The following is a 22,883-nucleotide window of genomic DNA, read 5'->3' as shown; positions in this document are numbered from 1 at the left end:
GTTCTCTCTTATTTTCTACCTTCCATCAATTATTTCTCTCAAAAGGGGCAGATTTCTTAGCCATAGAAAAGGAAAGGTGACAAAAATGAAGAGGGTACCAAACATGCGAAAATACGGAAAAGGTGAGCGAGAAAATCTATGGACACCAGAAGTTTCCAAGCTCCTTAAAGAGGATGAAATGTAAAACCCGCCTCTCTGTAGCATTTCTTCCTGTTCAGGAAAACAGGACAAATCAGTTTTATATCACAATTTGATGTGGATATTGCGTGTGTGTATATGTGTATGTATGTATGTATCCAAAACAGATTTTACAAACGGATACTTGTGAGGTACACTATTATCTATTCTGTGATAGATGGCTTGGATTTAAAGGTTGAAGTAAAGGGAGCCAAAATGACTTCTGGTCTTTGGTTTAAGCAATTGGATTGGATGGTCGTACTGTTTACTGAGAGAGAAAAAGCAAGAAGAAATGTCTTGAAAGGTTGAGGGAAGAAAGTGAATGAAATAACGATTTCTGATTTGGCCTTTGATGTTTGAGTTCCTTAGTATAGGGGTTCTCAGACATTTTGACCCTCACTTCATTTGACATGAAGACCAAGTTGACACACACATTTTTTTTTTTTTTTTGAGATGGAATCTCACTGTCACCTAGGCTGGAGTGCAGTGGTGCAATCTTGGCTCACTGCAACCTCTGCCTCCTGAGTTCAAGCGATTCTACTGTCTCAGCCTCTTGAGTAGCTGGGACTACAGGTGCCTGCCACCCCAACTGGCTACTTTTTGTATTTTTAGTAGAAATGGGGTTTCACCATGTTGGTCAGGCTGGTCTTGAACTCCTGACCTTGTGATTTGCCCACCTCAGCCCCCCAAAGCGCTGGGATTACAGGCTCGAGCCACTGTGCCCAGCCCGCCACTCACACATTTGTATCTGTGAGTTTGTACGTGTGTATGTCTTCCTCCCTTCGCAAGGGCAACGAGAGCTCTGGCCTGAGAGGCAGGTTGAAGAAGCCATCTTACGAGCGGACCCAAGGAAGGGATAGGACCATCACGAACAGGAAGGAAGTTCTCAGTGTTTTCCTCATTTCCAGGTGGCGCTCACTTCCAGAACCCAGTGGCTAGTTATTTTCAAAGGATCAGGGCAGGGAGTATAGTGGAGGCAGTTGTTCCCGTCTCTCCATCAGGGAAGATCGAGAAGGAAGAAGCTCGAGGTCTTCTCTTGCTGTGAGAAAAACTAAATTGTGGAGTCTGAAGGGGCATCTCCATTTCTTGCTTAAAACCTGAACACCCCTGTCCCCAACACACACAAATCTGGGCACAGTGATGTGCACCTGTCGCCCCAGTCACTCTGGCGGCTTGGGCAGGAGAATCACTGGAGCCCAGGAGTTTGAGTCTGTAGGGGCTATTCACAGCCTGGCAACATAGTGAAACCCTGTCTCTGAAATAAAAATAAAATCTGAACACATTCAATTTTATTGATTAATTAAAAATGATTTTGAGTTAAACTTACTGAAAAATGTATGGAAAAGTTTAGCAAACATTCCAACATCGAGAATTATTAATTAACATTTGTCTTACTTGCTCCTAGCTTTTTCATTGATGAATGTAAACCATTACAGATAAAGTTCATGTCCCCTTGAATCATCACCTCCATCCCATTCCTCTCCCCTTCTCTGTTCCATCACTTCACTTAGCATTTCCGAGCTTTTTCTTTCCCTCTTTTCTTTTTTTTTTTGTGGGGGGGACGGAGTTTCGCTCTTGTTGCCTAGGCTGGAGTGCAATGGCACGACCTTGGCTTCACTGCAACCTCCGCCTCCCCGGTACAAGCGATTCTCCTGCCTCAGCCTCCCACGTGGCTGGGACTACAGGTATGCACCACCATGCCCCACTGATTTTTGTATTTTTAGTAGAGATGGGGTTTCTCCATGTCGGTCAGGCTAGTCTCAAACTCTCAAACTCAGGTGATCTGCCCGCTTTGGCATCTTCCGATGCACATTTTACACATAATTCCTAGTGAATAATTCCCTAACTTGCCTAGTGAATGCTATCAAATATTTAAATAATAATACTAAGTATTGTGGTTTCATACATAATTATTTATAGCCAAGATATACTATGAATTCACTTTAAGTTTAATAAACGACTCCTCAGCTGGCCACAGCTGTTGTTCAGCAAGAGAGGGTCCTAGCACTCAAAGTAATGTCCTCTCTGAGAACAGACTTTCTCAGGGTGAGAGGCTGGTGATTTTGCAAGTCTGTATGGATGCCAGTGCAGGCAGCTTTGGCCCAGGATGGAGAGCTGTTTCTGAGGAAGTGAGGTGGGCTTTATGGAGAACTGTCTGTTTCCTCAGCTTATAGCAGTCTCAGCTGAAGTAGTAAAAGCTATTCACCACCTGCAAAATGCAGCTCTGTGGGCTCTCTGTTTTGAAACAAAGGGAGTGTTGGTATGGCTGGTCATTTCCCCAGAACAATCTTGGTTCACTAGGCAAAAGGTAATGCAGACATTAACTGGTAGTGTTTTCTGTGTCTTGCCCTCACGGCCATTGCTGTGTGTAGTAAAAGGCATCCTGGTGTAATATACATTTAGGGTTCTTTTAGAACCATATAGATCCTTGCGCCGGGCGCGGTGGCTCAAGCCTGTAATCCCAGCACTTTGGGAGGTCGAGGTGGGTGGATCACGAGGTCGAGAGATCGAGACCATCCTGGTCAACATGGTGAAACCCCGTCTCTACTAAAAATACAAAAAAATTAGCTGGGCATGGTGGCACGTGCCTGTAATCCCAGCTACTCAGGAGGCCAAGGCAGGAGAATTGCCTGAACCCGGGAGACGGAGGTTGTGGTGAGCCGAGATCGCGCCATTGCACTCCAGCCTGGGTAACAAGAGCGAAACTCCGTCTCAAAAAAAAAAAAAAAAAAAAAAAAAAAGAACCATATAGATCCTTTAAGGCTTCCTTTAATCATATCGATCTGGATTCAAAGTTAAAGTTAACAGGCCTGCAGCTATACTAAGGAGAAAGAGATTCCTCAAAGAGTGTCTGTCTTGATTGTTTGTTTGTTTTTATGGCTTAGCCGGATGCAGTGGCATGCACCTATAATTCCAGTGCTTTGGGAGGTAGGAAGATTGCTCGAGGCCAGGAGTTTGAAACCAGCCTGGGCAACACAGTGACACCTTATCTCTACAGAAAATTTTAAAAGTTAGCTGGCCATGGTGGCTTATATCTGTAGGCCTAGTTACTCGGGAGGTTGAGGCAGGAGAATCACTTGAATCTAGCAGTTTGAGGTTACAGTGAGCTATGATTGTGACGTTGCAGCCCATCTTGGGGCACAGGGTGGGACCCTGTCTCAAAAATAATATATGGAGCATGTATTATATAATTATATATATTTAATATGTATAAATTATATTTTATATATAATTTATAATATATAACATTATATAATATATAATTATATACAATATATATTATGTAATCTATATAAAATTATATATATTATATATAATGTATACATTATATACAATATACAATATATGTATTATATAATGTATATATTATATATAATGTATACATTATATACAATATACAATATATGTATTATATAATGTATATATTATATATAATGTATACATTATATATAATATACAATATATGTATTATATAATGTATATATTATATATAATATACAATATATGTATTATATAATGTATATATTATGTATAATATACTATATATTATATAATGTACATATTATATATAATATAATATGTACATCATATATATTATATTATATATAATGTATATATGTATATATAATGTATTACATATGTATATATAATGTATAATATACATTATATATAATGTATATTATCTATGATATATATACATATGTATACATTATATATATTAAATGTATGTATATATAATTAAATATATATATTTTATATATTTTTTTATATATTATATATATTTATATATTTATATATTATATATTTATATATATTTATATATTATATATTATATATATTTATATATTTACTTATATATAATATATTGCATATATATTATATAATATATAATATATATTATATATTATAATATATATTATATATAATAAATTATATAATATATTATATATTATAACGTATTATATATATTAAATGTAATATATATATTATATATTATATATAATGTATACATTATATATAATATATATATTATATATAATGTATACATTATATATTATATATATATATTATATGCTCCATATGTTATGTTTAGCCACAGACTTTGGCAGGTACATTAAAGAGCAGAGCAGGTCCGAGCCATTCACACATCCCTGGCCGATGGGGTCTGTGCGCGTGCAGAGGAGACTCAGGAAAGCCTGATGGCTCTGCCAGGCTGACCAAGAAAAACAGGGACACAAAATCGGAATAAAAAGAAGACACTACTACTGACCTTATAGGAGCAAAAGGGATTGTAAGAGCATATTGTGAATAGCAATTACACAACAGATGAATTAGAGAAATTCCCAGGAAGATATAAATTACTGGCTTGAGAAAAAAAAAAAAACAGAAAATCTTCATAGACCTACAAGTAAAGAAATGGAGCTGGTAACTAAAAATCTTCCACGAAGCAATCCTCGTGCCCAATAACTTCCCCAGTGAATGCTGTCAAATATTTAAATAATGAATGCTAGTCGTCTACAAGTTCTTTCAGAAAATAGAGGAGGAAGGAACATTTTCCAGCTCATTCAATGAGGGTAGCATTACCCTGAAGCAAAAACCTAAGATGACACGAGAAGAGAATACTAAAAATCAATCTTCCTCATGAACATAGGCCCCGAAATTCTTTTTTTTTGAGAGAGAGTTTCGCTCTTGTTACCCAGGCTGGAGTGCAATGGCACGATCTCGGCTCACCGCAACCTCCGCCTCCTGGGTTCAAGCAATTCTCCTGCCTCAGCCTCCTGAGTAGCTGAGATTACAGGCACGCGCCACCATGCCCAGCTGATGTTTTGTATTTTTAGTAGAGATGGGGTTTCACCATGTTCACCACGATGGTCTCGATCTCTCGACCTCGTGATCCACCCGCCTCGGCCTCCCAAAGTGCTGGGATTACAGGCTTGAGCCACCGCGCCCGGCCAGCCCCGAAATTCTATGTGACACTGCACTCCAGCTTGGGGCACAGAGTGGGACCCTGTCTCAAACATAATATATGGAGCATATATTATATAATTATATAATTTTATATGTCTATTTAATATCTATAAATTATACATACTGAATTATCAAACCAAAGACAGCAACATAAAAAAAGGATCATATACCATGACCAGCAATATCCCAAGAAATGCAAGATTCCTGTGTCCCAGAAATGCAAGGTTAAACTAACATTCAAAATTAAATTAATGTGGTATACCATATTATTAAAAGTCAAAACTGGTACGATCATTTTCATAGATGCAGAAAAAACATTGGAAAAATTCAATTCATGATAAAAAACCTCAGCAAACAAATTTTTAGACAAAGCTTTGCCTTCTAATCGCAAATTAGAAAATCTTTTTTTTTTTTTTTTGAGGCAGCATCTTGCTCTGTCATCCAGGCTGGAGTGCAGTGTGTCCAGTCTTGGCTCATTGCAACCTCTGCCTCCCGGGGTCAAGTGATCCTCCCACCTCAGCCTCCCAAGTAACTGAAGTGCCAGGTGCCACACCCAACTAATTTGGGTATTTCTGTAGAGACCGGGTTTTACTATGTTGCCTAGGCTAGTCTCAAACTCCTCAGCTTAAGCAGTCCGCCCACTTCGGCCTTCCAAAGTGCTGGGATTACAGGCATGAGCCACCACGGTGGGCTTCAAATCTTTGAATCCACCTGTGACCTATGGGTCCCGACTTCAAGATGTCCCAGTCTGTAGCCGGCATATATTGATTTATGACTTTGCCTCTATTTATGACTTTCCCCATCTTATTTTATCTTTATTTGTTTTTCTTTGTGTTTGTGTTTTTTTTAGTAGAGCAGGGTTTCACTGCGTTAGCCAGGATGGTCTTGATCTCCTGACCTTGTGATCCACCCGCCCCGGCCTCCTGCCTTTCAAAGTACTGGGATTACAGGCGTGAGCCACTATGCCTGGCATTTTTTTTTTTTTTTTTTTCTTTGAAACGTAATTTTGGTTTTGTGGCCCAGGCTGGAGTGCAGTGGTGCGATCTCGGCTCACCGCAATCTCTGCCCCCTGGGTTCAAGCAATTCTCCTGCCTCAGTCTCCCAAGTAGCTGGGATTACAGGTATGTGCCACCAAACTCGGCTAATTTTGCATTTTTAGTAGAGACAGAGTTTCTGCATGCTGACCAGGCTGCTCTCGAATTCCCAATTTCAGGTGATCCACCTGCTTTAGCCTCCCAGAGTGCTGGGATTACAGACAGGCCACCATGCCTGTCCTGCCTCCCCATCTTAAAAAACTCTTACATGTAAACCATCTGGGAGTTTGGGTCTTAAGTATGAGCTGCCCAGTTCTCCCTGTCAGGAGTCCTGTAATAAATGCCTCACTTTCTCTTGCTGCAAATCCCGATGTCAGTGTTCGGCTTTGCTGCGCTGAATGAGCAGACCCCAGTTTGGTTTGATAATAAAATGCTGCTGGGACAATTGCGTATCTATATGCAGCACTTCAGAAAAAATAGACCAGCTGGCCTTCATTTTAGTTACAAATGTTTGCTCTTCAAAGAACACCACTAACAAAATGAAAAGGCAAGTCAAATAGACTGGGTAATAATATATGCGAATCACATACCTGACAAATGACTTAGATCTACAATATATATATATATATATTTTTTTTGTTTTGTTTTTTTGAGACAGAGTATCTCTCTGTTGCCCGGGTTGAAGTGCAGTGGCACAATCATGGCTCACTGTAGCCTCAACTTCTTCAGGCTCAGGTGATCCTCCTACCTCAGCCTCCCTAGTAGCTGAGACTACAGTCATATACCACCATGCTCAGCTAATTTTTTGGTTATTTTTTATAGAAATGGCTTTTCACTCATGTTGCCTACACTGGTCTCAAACTCCTGGGCTCAAGCTATCTGCCGACCTTGGCCTCCCAAATTGTAGAATTACAGGTATGAACCATCACACCTGGCCTAGAATATATTTTTAAAACCCCTAAATGGGCAGTGGATTCGAAGAGCTATTTCACCAAAGAAGGTATATAAATGGTTAACAAGTACCTGAAAAAGGTGTCCTACATCATTAATCACTAGAGAAATATAAATTAAAACCACAAAAAAGAAAGCATTCGTGAGTGTAAGGAAGTGAAGAAACTGGAATCCTTTAATATTTTGGTGGGAAGGTAAAACGGTGCAGATATATTGGCAAATGGCTTCTTAAAATTTTCAACATAACCCCGTAATTCTAGTTCTAGGAATATACCCAAGACAAATGACGACATCTGTCCTCATGACGTTGAACTTTATTTGAGCCTGTGCTCCTGGAAAGCAGCAATGCAGGGAAAATCTCCATACTTTTATAATTCTGAGAAAGACTACCAGCCAGATGTGATGGCTCAAACCTGTAATCCCAGCACTTCGGGAGGCTGAGGAGGGCAGATCATGAGGTCAGGAGTTCGAGACCAGCCTGACCAACATCGTGAAACCCCCATCTCTACTAAAAAATACAAAAATTAGCTGGGTGTGGTGGTGCGCACCTGTAGTCCCAGCTACTTCGGAAGCTGAGGTGGGAGAATCGCTTGAACCCAGGAGGCAGAGGTTGCAGTGAGCTGGGGTCATGCCACTGCATTCCAGCCTGGCAATAGAGTAAGACTCTGTAAAAAAAAAAAAAAAAAAAAAGAGGCTACCCACAAAGAATCACTGTGGTGTACTTAATTAAATCCCACCCATGCCCCAATTCATATACTGAGGTCTTAACCCCCAGTATATCTCAGAATGTGATTATTTTTGGAGACAGGGCTTTTAAAGAGGTAATTAAGGTTAAATGATGTAATAAGAATGGGGCTCCAATCCAACAGAACTGGTGTTTTAATGAGAAGAGGAAGCAACACCAGGAAAGCACGTACACCCGGGAAAGTCCAAGTGAGGACACAGCGAGAGGCGGCCATCTGCAAGCCACAGAGAGTCCATGGGAGAAACCAACTCTACTGACACCTTGATCTTAGACATCCAGCCTCCAGAACTCTGAGAAAATAAGAGTTCTGTTGTTTAAGCCACCCAGTCTGTGGCATTTCATTCTGGCAGTCCTGGCACACTAACACCACCACGTTGCTCATGTGCATTTCCTGCCATCATTCCACAGGTCTCCTGTAAGACTCTGACGGCTCTCTTGTTTACCTGCTTCTGTGAAATCGCAGGTCCTCTTGTTTATTCCTGGAGATCTTTCTTTGTTTTTTTTTTTTTTTTTTTTATTTTTTGAGACGGAGTTTTGCTCTTGTTACCCAGGCTGGAGTGCAATGGCGCGATCTCGGCTCACCGCAACCTCCGCCTCCTGGGTTCAGGCAATTCTCCTGCCTCAGCCTCCTGAGTAGCTGGGATTACAGGCACGTGCCACCATGCCCAGCTAATTGTTTGTATTTTTAGTAGAGACGGGGTTTCACCATGTTGACCAGGATGGTCTCGATCTGTCTACCTCGTGATCCACCCGCCTCGGCCTCCCAAAGTGCTGGGATTATAGGCTTGAGCCACCGCACCCGGCATGGAGATCTTTCTCATTAATGAACACTTTGCCTATTAGAAAAGCTTGAATGAAATCACCTCCTTTATTGCTCAGCACATTTTGTCTTTTATGTCCATCACAAAGACTTGTATGCAATTACTCATAGTAGCATTATTTGAAAACTGGAAACAGTCCAAATGTCAATTAACGAATTGATAAACAAAATGTAGTATGTCTATACTATGGAATTCTATTTAGAAATAAAAAGGAATCATCTAGTACCGATATGTGCTACAACATAGATGAACCTTGAACACATTATGTTAAATGAAAACTAAGTGCAGAAGACTGCATATAGTATGATTCCATTTATATGAAATGTCCAGAGAGGGCAAATTTAGAGAAAGAGAAAGCAGATCAGGCTCATCTGGAGCTAGACATGAGAGTGGATCGTGTCTGTAAATGGGCTAAAAGAAATCAGGCTGAAAGAAATTGGATAAGGTTCTACAACTGGAATGTGGTGATGATTGCACAACTATATACATTTACTAAAAGTCATGAATTGTATACTTAGAATGGGTGAATTTTATGGCATATAAATTTTAACAAAGCTATAGAAAACAGGAACAAAAAATAAAAATCAAATGCTGTAACAAACTCTGAAAATTTACTGTCAGAACCAATTGTATCCAAATAGTGGATTAAGCATCCAGCCTTCTGGTGTTTTGCATAGTGGGCTCACTGACTTGGCGTCTACAGAGCACTGGGAGTGGAACTCAGAGAGAAATCCCTCTGCAAATTCAGGGGCCCTGCTTGATCCAAATATCTAGAACGACCCGTCGGAGGAACACCCTCACCACCATAGTCTAAGATTGAAAGTTATACTGTATATATTCCAGTGTAGTAGAAATAAAGAATAGGGAAACTAACTGGGTGAAGAAACAGACTACAGTCAAAGCTATTGATCATGGAGCCGAATAAAGATAACATAATGAAAGACTGCAAACAGTTTCACCCTTCTTATTGAGAAGAAACAATTAATATTTTTTGATAACTGCATCATTAAAAAATTGTGTTGAATCTTTTAAAAAAAATTTTCACTTTTAGTTAGATATTTACAAACGTGGCCAATACTCATTAAGTCTGTGGATGTTGAACAAATGAAAACAGACAAGAAGATGCTTTGTCTTCCCACCGTGATACAAGTTTACTTAATCATTGGCACTGATGTTGTAAATTCCCATTCAGCCGTGAGACTTAGCTCTAATGTGATTTCATAGTTCATTTCTTCTTGAATCATCATTACTTGTGTAAATACGTTATTGATTACACTTGAATGTAAGGAATGGTGCTTATTCGTGGCATAGCCTCCAGAGTATGGCGCGCTTGGTAAACCTGCCTGAATGTGCTTTTCGAATGGAATGGAATGTATTACCCCCTGGTGGCTGAATAGGAAAACAACTTCAGACGTTGTTAAAGGACATCATCCCCAATTCCTGTTCCTCAAACTACTGTGGATTTCGGAGGGCTCCAATTGGAGAATTTAATTCAAAGGGAGTTTGGGGTGGGTATTGTTGGTGTTATAAAACTGAAATGTGATGACTGCATGGCCTTCAAAATCAAAAGTAGCTCAGGCCTTTGATGGAGATTGCAATTTCAGAAATTACCTTTTTTACTTTTTTTCCCTCTTTTATTCATTTCTTCCCACTCCTGTTCCTCCTCTCATTTTTCTGGTTTCGCCTTTATGAATCCTTCCCCACCTTATCTGCTAATTTTAATTTTTTTCTTCTTTCACTTCTTGTTCCTATCTTTTCACTGCTTAGTTATTTTGCTTCCTTTTGATTTTTTAAAATTCAATTATTTCCTATGTGATCACACAAAAACACTACGTTTTTTTTTTCTTTTGGTGTGTTTAATTGACACAGTGGACCAGACTGCAAATTCAGCCACTGATGTCTTCAAATATAATGTCTGGCATTTTTTTTCCTTAGGACAGAGTCTTGCTATGTTGCTGCCCAGGCTGGAGGGCAGTGGTGTGATCATAGCTCACTGTGGCCTTGAACTCCTGGGTTCAAATGATCTTCCCACCTTAGCCCCCCGAGTAGCTGGGACTATAGGCACACATGACCTCACCTGTGTCTTGCATTTTTACATCACTTTTATTGTAAACTCTTCTCCAATGTGGTTTCTTATCTATGCTCTGGTTTCTCACCTATTTTAATATCTGGCAAGAAGTCTTCTTAAAGCAAACATACAGGCATTAGAATGATCTCCATTCAACCACAAAGGAAACGGAATCAGGGGAAGAATAAACACTTGTCTGAGATCACAGATACTCAGTCCCAGCTTTGTTCTCATGTCTCATCTGTCATTGCACCAACCTTCTACAAAGCTGGTTTCTGAAGGGTTGGGATCAAACTTCTTTACCATCATAGTTTAACAATCACACTTGTCTTTTAGGAGCTCGTAATTATTTCATAAGTTTTGACATTTTATTTTTCTCTCTCTCTTTTTTTATTGAGACTAAGTTTCACGTTGACATTTTATTTCTCTCTCTCTCTCTCTCTCTCTCTCTCTCTCTCTCTTTTTGAGACTAAGCATCAGCAACATTTTTGCCCACGCTGGAGTGCAATTGGCACAATCTCAGCTCACTGCAACCTTCGCCTCTCGGGTTCAAGCGATTCTCCTGCCTCAGCCTCCTGAGTAGCTGTAATTACAGGTGCCCGCCACCATGCCCAGCTAATTTTTTGTATTTTTAGTAGAGACAACATTTCACTATGTTGGCCAGGCTGGTCTCGAACTCCTGACCTCAGGCCTTCCAAAGTGCTGGGATTATAACTATAAGCCACTATGCCCAGCCCCCCTCCCCACTTTTTTTTTTTTTTTTTTTTTTTGAGACAGAGTCTTGCTCTGTCTCCTAGGTTGGAATGCAGTGGCACGATCTTGGCTCACGCAACCTCTGTCTCCCAGGTTCAAGTGATTCTCCTGCCTCAGTTTCCCAAGTAGCTGGGATAACAGGCATCCGCCACCACGCCCAGCTAATTTTTGTATTTTTAGTAGGGACAGGGTTTCACCATGTTGGCCAGGCTGGTCTCGAACTCCTGAACTCAAGTCATCTGCCCACCTCGGCCTCCCAAAGTGCTGGAATTACAGGTGTGAGCCACCGTGTCTGGCTGACATTTTATTTCTTTAAGTTTAGTAACACAATGAATAGGATTGTTCACAATTCACCGGGGATTATAGAAACTTAAAGCCAAAAGAATTAGAAGTGATCTAATTCAAATTCATTTCAGCAAATGACAAAACTGAGGTACAGAGAAGTGAAGTGGCTTAACTGATGTCACACAATTTATTGGTTACACAGCCAACAATCAAACCCAGGTCTCTTGTATTCCAGTTTAGTGTAATTTCCAGGGCTTTGTGCAGTCTGACTAAGCATAGTTTGGAAGTGGTAGGGTAGAGCCGTGAAGACGCAGAACTCTGGACCCAAAGAGACCAAACAGTAGATTAAGAGAAAATAAATTTTTTTTTTGAATCTCAGCTCTACCACTTGCTGAACCATATTAGGTAAGTTATTTAAGCATCAGTTTCCTTATTTGTAAAACAGCTATAAAATCTGATACAGTTCTGTTTGAAGATGAAAAATAAAAACTGCTTGGTGGGCCGGGCGCGGTGGCTCAAGCCTGTAATCCCACGTGCCACCACGCCCAGCTAATTTTTTGTAATTTTTTTAGTAGAGACGGGGTTTCACCATGTTGACCAGGATGGTCTCGATCTCTCGACCTTGTGATCCACCCGCCTTGGCCTCCCAAAGTGCTGGGATTACAGGCTTGAGCCACCGCGCCCGGCCCTCAAATCTGATTTTATACGTCATATCATCCTTGCTTTTTCCCATCTTAAATTTCACCAATGCATTCATTCACACCTGGGGAGACTAGATTCGGCTGGTACCAAGCACTTTACTTGGAAATGCATTGTCTCATTTATTCCTCATTGTAACCCTGTGTGGAAGACCATTATCATTTTAAAGATAAGAACATCTGAGAGTTTAAGTGACTTGCTCAAGTTTCCCCAGCTAGCAAGAGCCACAACCTGATGTGGACGTGGGTTTGAAGGCTCATGTGTTTGCTCACATTGAAGGCTGATTCGTTAGCTTCTTTCCCTATCCCTATGAAAACTTACAACTCCAAGTTCAACAACAGGTGGTGACAGAGGACAACGACAGGCCTTGGGAAAGGATTCCTTTGTTGTTCTGCAAAAAGGATTACTGGGGAAGGCAAAAAGTTCCTGCTTAGCAGGACCAGGGGCACTTTAGGCAGATGGGCTAGAGAATATTTTATAACAAAAACACTTCCCAGTGACTATAAGAAGACAAACATCTTTGGGAGGCCGAGGCGGGTGGATCACGAGGTCAAGAGATCGAGACCATCCTGGTCAACATGGTGAAACCCCGTCTGTACTAAAAATACAAAACATTAGCTGGGCCTGGTGGCACGTGCCTGTAATCCCAGCTACTCAGGAGGCTGAGGCAGGAGAATTGCCTGAACCCAGGAGGCGGAGGTTGCGGTGAGCCGAGATCGTGCCATTGCACTCCAGCCTGGGTAACAAGAGCGAAACTCCGTCTCAAAAAAAAAAAAAAAAAAGAAAAAAAGAAAAAAACACACACACACACAAACATGTTCATGATTTTAAAAACATAAACAGTATAGAAAAGTATAAAGAAAGAGTAAATTGTCTCATCTTCCTGGCTCATCCCCAGTTACATTCTCCGGAGATAACTGTTGTTCTGTGTTTATTCAGATATGTTTTTAAAAATATATGTAAGCACTTGCATGATGTATGTAAATTATACTTTCGAGTAATACTATAACTATTGCTTTGAAATGTACTTTTAAAAAAAAACCTCTTAACAGTATGTCTTCGACATGCTTTCATGTAAATATATGTACTTCCATTTCTTTTCTTTTCTTTTCTTTTCTTTTTTTTTGGGCAGAATCTCACTCTGTCTCCCAGGCTGGAACACAGTGTCGTGGAGTGAAATCTTGGCTTGTTGCAGCCTCAACCGCCTGGACTCAAGTGATCCTCCCACTCAACCTCCCCAGTAGCTGGGACTACAGGCATGCAACCCCACTCTCTGCTGGTTTTTGTGGCTTTGTTTTTGTAGAAATGGGGTTTGACTATGTTGCCCGGGCTGGTCTTGAACTCCTGGGCTCAAATAATCTGCTCACCTTGGCCTCCCAAAGTTCATTCTTTTTAATAATGGAAAAATATTTCAGGCCGGGTGCGGTGGCTCACACCTGTACACTCAGCATTTTGGGAAGCCAAGCGGGCAGATCACTTGAGGTCAGGAGTTCGAGACCAGCCTGGTCAACACGCTGAAACCCTGTCTCTACTAAAAATACAAAAATTAGCTGGATGTTGTGGTGGGCACCTGTAATCACAGCTACTCAGGAGACTGAGGCAGGAGAATCACTTGATTTTGGGAGGCAGAGGTTGCAGCGAGCCAAGACTGTGCCACACTGCACTCCAACCTGGGCAACAGAGATTTTGTCTCAAAAAAAAAAGATAAAAGAAAAAATATTTCATTGTAGGAATATACAATAATTTAATCATTCCTGTAATAGGCTGAATAATAGCCCCCGAAATGTCTACATCATAATCCCTGGAACCTAAACATGTTACTCTATTTAAAGAAATAACATTTTTGGATGTGATTGAAATTTTGAGATGGGGAGGTTATCCTCTATTATTGGCATGGGGGAGGTGCTAAATGCAATCATTAGTGTCCTCATAAAAGAGAGGCAGAGGGAACTTTGACGTACACAGAAGGCGATGAGACAGCGGTAGAGATGAGAGTGTTGAGGTCACAAGCTAAGAAGCGTGGGCTCTAACCAGGAGCTGGAAGAGACAAGAGATGGAGTCTCTTCTCGAGCCTCCAGAATAAGTGTGGCCCTGCTGGCACCTTGATTTTGATCTATATTGATTTCAGACTTCTGATTTCCAAAATGGTGAAATGATGCATTTATTATGTTTTAAGCAAAGTAAGTTTGCTTAAAACATGTTTGGGGTAATTTGCTACAGCAGCCACAGGAAACTTGCATAATTCCTTTGCTGATGAACATTTAGGATGTTTACAATGAATAGCCTGTATATATAGCTTTACCCACTCATGCAATGATATTTGTAGGACAAATTCCAAGACCTAGAATATCTGAGGCCAAGTATATGGACATAAAAACAAAAATGTCATCAGGCCTAAAGAGAATATTTTATATATTTCAAATGAATTCCAGGTCAACGTGTTAAATATGTTTGTTGGCTGGGCTCAGTGGCTCACATCTGTAATCCCAGCACTTCAGGAGGCTGAGGTGGGAGGACTGCTTGAAGCCAGGAGTTTGAGATCAGCCTGGACCACATAGCAAGACCCCATCTCTACAAAAATAGTAATGAAAAGTTTTTTTAAAAAATTGCCTATAGAAGAAGGAATGCCCTTAGGTTCATTTTCAAAAAGAAAAGACAAGAAAGACAACTAGCCTCACAGATATTAACACATACTGCAAAGCCACAGCGACGAAAGCATTATGGTATGTAATTGTGGGTGAGTAGCCCAATGGGGCAGAACAGAGAGCACAGAAGCAAAGCTGTGAATATGAGAACTTGTATACGAGGTTGACGCCGCAAGTCAGTGGAGAAAGGCAACAGTGCCTCACTAATGGAGAAAAGTAAAATTAGATCCTTACCTCATTCTGTGTGAAGGTGAATTTCAGATCAACTAAGATCCCATGGAAAGATAAAAGTATAAAGTTAAAAAAAAAGAAAATGGGCCGGGCGCGGTGGCTCGAGCCTGTAATCCCAGCACTTTGGGAGGCCGAGGCGGGTGGATCACGAGGTCAAGAGATCGAGACCATCCTGGTCAACATGGTGAAACCCTGTCTCCACTAAAAATACAAAAATTAGCTGGGCATGGTGGTGCACGCCTGTAGTCCCAGCTACTTGAGAGGCTGAGGCAGGAGAATTGCTTGAACCCAGGAGACAGAGGTTGAGGTGAGCCGAGATCGTGCCATTGCACTCCAGCCTGGGTAACAAGAGCGAAACTCCGTTTCAAAAAAAAAAAAAAAAAAGAAAAAAAATGTAGGGGGATTGGGGAGGGACAGCATTAGGAGAAATACCTACTGTAGATGACGGGGCAATGGATGCATGTGTATACCTATGTAACAAGCCTGCACGATACCTACATGTACCACAGAACTTAAAATATAATAAATAAACTTTTTGAAAAAAGAAAATGTAGGAAGAGTACCTTTTTGGGGGTAGAAGAGAGGTGGGGTTGAAGGATTTCTCAAACGAGACCCAGAAAAGAGGAACAATTAGGTAAAAAAAAAGTTTAATGGATTATATAACACCATAATTAAGAATTCATTTTTAATATGATATAATAGACGAAGATGGTAATTGGCTTACAGAAAAGATTTTTCCCTCTTTTTTTTTTTTTTGAGACGGAGTTTCGCTCTTGTTACCCAGGCTGGAGTGCAATGGCGCAATCTCGGCTCACCGCAACCTCCGCCTCCTGGGTTCAGGCAATTCTCCTGCCTCAGCCTCCTGAGTAGCTGGGATTACAGGCACGCGCCACCACGCCCAGCTAGTTTTTTGCATTTTTAGTAGAGACGCAGTTTCACCATGTTGACCAGGATGGTCTCGACCTCTTGACCTCGTGATCCACCTGCCTCGGCCTCCCAAAGTGCTCGGATTACAGGCTTGAGCCACCGCGCCCGGCCTACAGAAAAGATTTTTACATCATCAAAAAGTAACAGAAATAATATCTAAAGTAAATGCAACAGAAAAATGCACAAAATGGGGAAATCAAAATGGATTTTCGATTGTTTTACAACCAAAATAAAACAAGACGGCTGGGCGCGGTGGCTGACACCTGTAATCCCAGCACTTTGGGAAGTCGAGGCAGGTGGATCACTTGAGGTCAGGAGTTCCAGCCAGCCTGACCAACAAGGTGAAACCCCATCACTACTAAAAATACAAGAATAAGCCGGTTGTGGTGGTAGGCGCCTGTAGTCCCAGATACTTAGGAGGCTGAGACAAAAGAATTACTTGAACCCTGGAGGCAAAGATCGCAGTGAGCTGCGATTGCACCATTGCATTCCAGCCTGGGCGACAGAGCGAGACTCCATCTCAAAAGGAAAAGAAAAATTAGTGTCGGGGGTTGGAGAGAAGGGGAGGGAGAGCAACAGGGCAAATACGTGATGCATCTGGGGCTTAAAACCTACATGATGGGTTGATGGGTGCAGCAAGCCGCCATGGCACATGTGTACCTATGTAACAGGTATTCTGCTGTTCGGCACATGTCTCCCAGAACTTAAAGTAAAATAATAAAAAAGTAGTGTTAAGTGAAAGAAGCAGCAGTTTAAGATCTATGGCATGACACCGCTTCTGTGTATTTTTATAAAGATGCCAACATATCCAAAGATCCTTATGAAATCCATCCAAGTGGGTGCCTATGGGGAGAACCATAAGTGGAAATTGAACTGGAAAAAGGAAAACAGGCTGAAGATGATAAACGCCATGAAACCAGGACGATCATTAACTTAATTTCATGCACCTGTAAAAAATTCTAGCTGACCTTTCCGTTGGTCTAAAACATGGCCTGCATTGTGGTAGAGGCTCAGCCACACATTTGCAAATAACTGCGCACGTGTCTAACGCTCTGCACGGCTGTCAGGGCCTCAAGGGCAGCCCCATGTTCTCTTCTCTGTTGTTTTCTTGGTACCTGACACATAGCAGGTGTTCAATAGTTTTGTGGCAAGAAAATTCAGAACATTTTTGGAAATCGATGCATACATTCCTCCAAAGCTTAGAAAAATGCAGAGGCACTGAAGAAGGTGATGCCTGGAAACAAGATTTTCTAGTTCTCCAACTGATATCTTGAAGCTCAAAATTGAAAATTAAGTGTTACTTTTTGTCCCTGTTTTCTGCCTTCCCACATCTTTTTTCTTTGAGATGGAGTCTTGCTCTGTTGCCCAGGCCGTAGTACAATGGAGCAATCTCTGCTCACCACAACCTCCACCTTTCAGGTTCAAGCTAGTCTCTTGCCTCAGCCTCCAGAGTATCTGGGACTACAGGTGTGTGCCACCACGCCTGGCTAATTTTTTTTTTTTTAGTAAATCTTTTTTTTTTTTTTTTTTTTTTTTGCATTTTAGGTTTTGGGGTACATGTGAAGAACATGCAAGATTGTTGCATAGATACACACATGGCAGTGTGGTTTTCTGCCTTCCTTCCCCTCACCTGTATCTGTCATTTCTCCCCATGCTATCTCTTCCCACCTCCCCACCCCTCCCGTCCCTCCCCCATTTCCCCCCAATGGACCCCAGTGTGTAGTGCTCCCCTCCCTGTGTCCATGTGTTCTCATTGTTCAACACCCGCCTATGAGTGAGAACATGCAGTGTTTGATTTTCTGCTCTTGTGTCAGTTTGCTGAGAATGATGGTTTCCAGGTTCATCCATGTCCCTACAAAGGACACGAACTCATCGTTTTTGATGGCTGTGTAATATTCCATGGTGTATACGTACCACATTTTCCCTATCCAGTCTGTCATTGATGGGCATTTGGGTTGGTTCCAGGTCTTTGCTATTGTAAACAGTGCTGCAACGAACATTTGTGAGCACGTGTCCTTATAGTAGAACGATTTATAATCCTTTGGATATATACCCAGTAATGGGATTGCTGGGTCAAATGGGATTTCTATTTTTAGGTCATTGAGGAATCGCCACACTGTCTTCCACAATGGTTGAACTAATTTACACTCCCACCAACAGTGTAAAAGTGTTCCTATTTCTCCACATCCTCTCCTGCATCTGTTGTCTCCAGATTTTTTAATGATTGCCATTCTAACTGGTGTGAGATGGTATCTCAGTGTAGTTTTGATTTGCATTTCTCTAATGACCAGTGATGATGAGCATTTTTTCATATGTTTGCTGGCCTCCTGTATGTCTTCTTTTGTAAAGTGTCTGTTCATATCCTTCGCCTATTTTTGAATGGGCCTGTTTGTTTTTTTCTTGTAGCTCTGTTTTAGTTCGTTGTAAATTCTGGATATCAGCCCCTTGTCAGATGGGTAGACTGCAAAAATTTTTTCCGTTGGCTGCCGATTCACTCTACTGACTGTTTCTTTTGCCGTGCAGAAGCTGTGGAGTTTGATTAGGTCCCATTTGTCTATTTTGGCTTTTGTTGCCATTGCTTTTGGCGTTTTGGTCATGAAGTCCTTGCCTACGCCTATGTCCTGAATGGTTTTGCCTAGATTTTCTTCTAGGGTTTTTATGGTGTTAGGTCTGATGTTTAAGTCTTTAATCCATCTGGAGTTAATTTTGGTGTAAGGTGTCAGCAAGGGGTCTTGTTTCTGCTTTCTGCACATGGCTAGCCAGTTTTCCCAACACCATTTATTAAACAGGGAATCCTTTCCCCATTGCTTGTTTTTGTCAGGTTTGTTGAAGATTGGATGGTTGTAGATATGTTGTATTTCCTCTGAGGCCTCTGTTCTGTTCCATTGGTCTATATCTCTGTTTTGGTACCAGTATACCTCTGTTCTGGTACCAGTACCATGCTAGGTATTGACGGAACGTATCTCAAAATAATAAAAGCTATTTACGACAAACCCACAGCCAATATCATACTGAATGGGCAAAAACTGGAAGCATTCCCTTTGAAATCTGGCACTAGACAAGGATGCCCTCTCTCACCACTCCTATTCAATATAGTACTGGAAATTCTAGCCAGAGCAATCAGGCAAGAAAAAGAAATAAAGGATATTCAAATAGGAAAGGAGGAAATCAAATTGTCTCTATTTGCATATGACATGACTGTATATCTAGAAGACGCCATCGTCTCAGCCCAAAATCTCCTGAAACTGATAAACAACTTCAGCAAAGTCTCAGGATACAAAACCAATGTGCAAAAATCACAAGCCTTCCTATATACCAGTAACAGATTTAAAGAGAGCCAAATCAAGAACGAACTGCCATTCACAATTGCTACAAAGAGAATAAAATACCTAGGAATACAACTAAAAGGAACGTAAAGGACCTCTTCAAGGAGAACTACAAGCCACTGCTAGACGAAATAAGAGAGGACACAAACAGATGGAGAAACATTCCGTGTTCATGGTTAGGAAGAATCAACATCGTGAAAATGGCCATACTGCCCAAAGTAATTTACAAATTCAACGCTATTCCCATCAAGCTACCAACGACCTTCTTCACAGAACTGGAAAAAAACCACCTTAAACTTCATATGGAACCAAAAGACAGCCCGCATAGCCAAGTCAATTCTAAGCAAAAAGAACAAAGCAGGAGGCATCACACTACCGGACTTCAAACTATACTACAAGGCTACAGTAATCAAAATTTTTTGTATTTTTAGTAGAGATGGGGTTTCATCATGTTGGCCAGGCTGGTCTTGAACTCTTGACCTCGTGATCTGCCTGCCTCAGCCTCCCAAAGTGCAGGGATTACAGACATGAGGCACCGTTCCTGGCTTCTGCCTCCCCTTTCTTGTCTTCTCCTCTTCATCCCTAGTCTTCCCCATGTGGGCAAGGGAGTCAGGTGACAACAATTAATATGCAATCCTTCCTGGTCTCATAAGGGATAGGGCAGGGGTTTGCCTTTCGCAGAAATAATCCAGCAAAAGGAGCCAGTACCACATGCTGCTCCCTTCTTGAGGCCCTCCATCTGACGCTCATGTCCTTCCAGACCTGCTCAGGGCTCCAGACTTGGCTCTTGCCCCTCTAACATGATCTGCTTCTCTAACAAAGGGTGCCAACATGGAGTCTTTAGTCTTTTTAAGTTTCTAAGTTCAATAAGAAATCTTTTTTTTTTTCTTTTTTTTTTTTTTTTGAGATGGAGTCTCGCACTGTTGCCCAGGCTGGAGTGCACTGGTGCGATCTCAATCTCGGCTCACTGCAACCTCTGCCTCCCAGGTTCAAGCGATTCTCTTGCCTCAGCCTCCTGAGTAGCTGGGATTACAGGTGTGTGCCACCACACCTGGCTATTTTTTATATTTTTAGTAGAGACTGGGTTTTACCATGTTGGTCAAGCTGGTCCCAAACTCCTGACCTTGTGATCCGCCCTCCTTGGCCTCCCAAAGTGTTAGGATTATAGGTGTGAGCCACTGCACCTGGCTAAGAAATCATTTTAAATGATACAATTTAAGTTAAAACTAAGTAAGTAAGTAATTTAAAATGCTTTCTAGTACCTGTCTCGAAAGTTGGCAGTTTGTTGAAGACACCCACATCCACAGTGCTAGGATCTGCTGTTTCCTGCTGTGAAATAAGTGACAACTCCTTTTATCTCATTTTCCCAAATCCAGCTGCTGTTTTGCAGAGAAAAACCTCTGTGCCAGGGTGAAGAAGTCAGAAAAAGCTCTTAGCATTAGCCCCTGTTCTAGAACTTTCTACTCTGTCCCTCCAAATCCACAGTTCTCCCTTTCCCAGCTTGCTCCCTGCCCTGGAGGCTAACCTCCAGGGACAGCCTTGGCAGCCCTCCCTGCCCTCTATTCTTGATCGGGTTTGGCCAGTGAAGAGAGGTGCCCTCAGCGCTGACCACGCACTGCAGTGCCCTGAGGAGCGACATGACCTCCGATGCCCAGGTCCACCTGCACCAATTATATCCTTGCCCTCCTTGTCCTCTGTTCCTGATTGCTTTTGGCCAGGGAAGAGACAAGGAAGAGGAATATCCTGATTCACTGTGCAGTGTGTTCCCTCCCAGGACCTTGAATGATACCGCCCGCTGCTCTCTCCGGTCCTCAGAAACACCCTGCCTCTTCATGGCAGTTTTAGTTCTTGGTTGTTCTTGTTCTTTCCTGAAACTCAGCAGTGGTTAAAGGCCCCGCCTCGTTCCCTAAATGCCCTCAGGAAAAAGGATGGGCTGGTTCACGGCAGGTCTACAAATGCTCCACTTTCCCCACAGGGATCAGCTTCGAAAAGCAGGTGCCTTAGGAAACCCGAGGGGAACTCCCGCTTCGCGCTTCCCCTGGGGGGGCTACTTGCCTTTCGTGTGTATATTCGTAGGAAGACCATGCTAATGACCCTCTCCTGAATAGAGGACACCCACTGCACACTGACCTGTGCTTTCCAACATTAGCCAGAGGAGAGTTTGGTGTAGGTTTTGATCAACTGTGTTAATGCAGTCCTCCCCAGCTTGCTAGACATTCTGTTGATTCGCCTTCAATGACCCTTGTAATTCCTCCAATTTACCACCCTTTGGCCCACTCTTGCGCCTCTGCCCAAGTCCTCACTGCGCTGTGACACTCCTCTTTCCCACTTCGGTTCGGCCAGCTTCTGCTTTTCCCAGCTGGGAGGTCTGCCTCCTGTGGACAGTCTTCCCTGACCTAAATGAAGTCTAAATTAAACCCTCATCAGAGCTGCTTCTCCCACTGTGTAGTAATGACTTGATTGTCTGTCACCCCCATTGAGACAGGAGAAAGTAAAAATTAGCTTGGACTATTAAAATCTGCCTGGCCATTCATCAGGCTGGAATAAAAGAGAAAACCAGATCCAAAGTTAACAATAAAAGCATTTCTCCCAAGGAGCACGCTGTGGTGGTAAAGGGTCACAAAAACTCCGTTCTTAGAGTGAGTAGTACCTTCTGACTCATTGAGAAACCTTTTTTCTCTAAAATCCTAGACTATCAGAAACACTGCTGTTTGAAATGCTATTAGTAAGAGTGAAACATCTCACTCTTGCCTGGAGGATCTAAGTTACCGACATAGAGAAGCAGCCTTGATTTAAACCCTGGGTACAGAGCTTTGAAGGAGGGCTTTCTGGACACAGCGTTCCACAGCTACAGCTTCCCAGCAAACAGGTTCCTGGGTCTGCTTCACAGTCCAGGACTTACGATGATACCTTTACATTTAGATCTATCTTGCTTTGAGTCCGTCAAAATACATTTCATTTCAATTCCGCTCTTCTCCATGCCCCATACGGTAATTCTTCTTCTCCCTTTGTCTGGGAGATACCCTATGGTTTTTCTGGTGTGTGGTCTCTGCAACATGTACTAAACATGACTTTGTCAGAGCAGGCTTTGTTCCTGGTGGTCTTGGGTTGGTTGAATGAGAACAATTCATCATGGCACGTAAAACGCAGGAGAAAAGAGAGAAGCAATTTCTGTTAAATGGTTGAGTAAATGAATGAGCGAGTAATGCTTTCCCCTAGATGAACTTGTATGAGCCAGGAAGTGTACCTAGAA

Source organism: Saimiri boliviensis, chromosome 9, assembly GCF_048565385.1.
Source record: "Saimiri boliviensis isolate mSaiBol1 chromosome 9, mSaiBol1.pri, whole genome shotgun sequence".
Classification (NCBI taxonomy): Eukaryota; Metazoa; Chordata; class Mammalia; order Primates; family Cebidae; genus Saimiri; species Saimiri boliviensis.
The sequence above is the reverse complement of the archived record's forward strand: the minus strand, read 5'-3'. Positions refer to the sequence as shown.